Source organism: Penaeus vannamei, chromosome 4 (assembly GCF_042767895.1).
Source record: "Penaeus vannamei isolate JL-2024 chromosome 4, ASM4276789v1, whole genome shotgun sequence".
Classification (NCBI taxonomy): domain Eukaryota; kingdom Metazoa; phylum Arthropoda; class Malacostraca; order Decapoda; family Penaeidae; genus Penaeus; species Penaeus vannamei.
In genome coordinates this window covers 42,201,593-42,204,092 of record NC_091552.1, presented here as the reverse complement: position 1 = coordinate 42,204,092, position 2,500 = coordinate 42,201,593, and positions in this window count along the sequence as shown.

Sequence of the window (2,500 nt, the reverse complement as noted above, 5' to 3'; positions counted from 1 at the left end):
AAAAACTTGAGTAAATTGTATCTTCTTTATGTTTGTCTTGCGGAGGTAAATCTCCAGTGAAACTTTACTTGGAAGTACCACAAAACTCGTTTATTTTTTTCTCCTTTCTATTTACTCTTCTTTATTTTTTTTTACTTAATTCAGTATACGTGTAAGTTATTGCGTTGCGTCTTCATATAACAATGATTTCTTAATTTATCTGCATTTGCGTAATCTTCTTTTTTTTAATTTCATTTAAATGCTTCGTCTTAATTCTGAGAGTATCATTTCTCTATTTCTCTACACGTTTTATCATATTTTGAAAATTGGATATGCTAATTAATGTAGCACTTTCAGCACATATGCCCAAAGAGATTAAACACACGTAAGGCTCTTTCGCTCTTGCAAAACCTCCTGTTCCTCGCACCTCCAACTCATGACAGCCGAGTAGGACACGTTATGCAAATTCCTAATGGCATGGTTGAGTATTAGGTGTAATTCCGGAGAACCAGAGGCACTGCGGCACAATTTGAAGCTATATATATTGACTTAACTACCTGTGTTAGACGGCGAGATACGTGCCTGGGTGTTCCGTTTGGAGGTTGGCTAAGAACGCACTTGGTCTTCTGAGGATAATTCATGCAGTCTGTTTCAGCCACACTCCAAGTCGTAAAATGTTATGGCCTTTTCTTATTCATTTCTCCTTTATTAGCTACTCTCACTCCTTCTCTGTGCCGTCTATAGAATTACGAGGATTTTCCTTTGAGTAGTGGTCTGAGTAGATGAACCTATAAGTGATAGTGATATATAGAGCACTATGACCAAGATATTTTGACACGGGAAAAAAATCTTTAGTAAATTGATATTATCGGTAAAATCAGGGCTTGAGTACCTGTATAATTATTAACAATTGTCATAATGGCCATCAGTATGAAATTAAACAACTAGAACAATCTTTAGACAGTTGTTGCTGTAAATAGTCCATTACTGCAATGACTGGACCAATAGCAAACGGTTGAACCATTGGTAAATATATTTAACTGTCTAGGATACGCAGTCCACAGCTCTAAATGTAGATTACTTGCATTAAGAATTTATTCATGCATCACCTTTGTCCAGAATTTAAGGGTCAGTATGAGCATGCCAGAACAAGGAACTTTGAATCAAGGTACATGTGATGATATTCAAGTTATTTCCAAGCATGAAAGACAAATCTTAGAAATCGTTATTAATTCTTTGTGATCGAAATATCATAGCGACGTAACTTATTTTCCCTGCACAAATGAATCTTCAAATATTACTGACTCTCGCTACCTTAAATCGCTGTTCCCTACGAATCTAACTCTAGAAGCTAAAAATAGACTTGTTTTGCATATTTCCTTAAATATAAGAAAAAAAAATACATGAAGTGACAAAACAAAATCTAAGTGTAAAGTGATGGCAATGATAGCGCCATAATAAACGCTGCTGAGGCTTGTAAAGAAGAGGATAAAAGCTACAGCTGTAAGAAGGAAGGCTGTGAGTATAAGGCAGCGGAAACACCCTGGAAACAGCGATATTTTCGAAGCTTAACAGCGTGTTATTGCCGCTACAACTGTTAACATCATTTAAGACCGTAATATCTGGCCATCATAACCATATGTTGTAGGCAACGATAGCATCCGTTTTAAGAGCCGCGGCGGTTATGTGATTCTTTGCATGGCGCTTAATATCTGCCGGTCGAAGTGGCTGCGGGGCGTGAGTCCAGAAGCTGGAGATATAATAGCAAAATATTGGGGCCTCGAGAGCTGCTGGCGAATACGATCATAATTGTTAGCGATTTGAGCTCGAATTGAAGGCAACCGGCATCCATTGCTTCTTGTATGAGATCCAAAGGGTAAGGTGAGGCAGAATAGGAATCATTAGTGTCACTGTTCTCTGTTATGGCTTCGAGAATAAAGATGGCTATAACAATACCAGTTCTAGACGCTATGGAGCAGGGTTAGTACCGCTTGGGGCGATGTAACAGGCGGCAATGGTACTGATAATAATGATGGCAGAAAATGCCAAAGGCTATAAAGGCCCTTGCAATTATTGCGCGTGTGATGATGCCACAGGAAAGCTGACCACTCATGAATACATTTTTGAAGTGAGGAAGACGTCAGATATGACAACTATGACTAATCATACACCTTTTTTACATTCCTAGATCAAATCATCTATCTATCAGTCAGGCACTCAAACGAATAATTAGGTAACTAACCAATCGTCAGTCGTTCCTATCTATCATTCTCTCTTATCAATCACTATCTATCTACTCATCCATCCATCCGTCTATCCACCCGGCAGTCCATAAATCCACCCAAACCATATATCTTTCTACCTATCCCCTAACATAGAGTTTACTGACTTCCCCTTCCCCTCTGCGGCCCGTGCCAAAGGAGCCGCCCTCCGGAAAAGCTTCTCCACCGCACCGTGTCTCGCAAGCACCGCCTCCTGAGCCACCTCCTCGCCGCCAGATGTACATAAGCTTCCCCGGCGC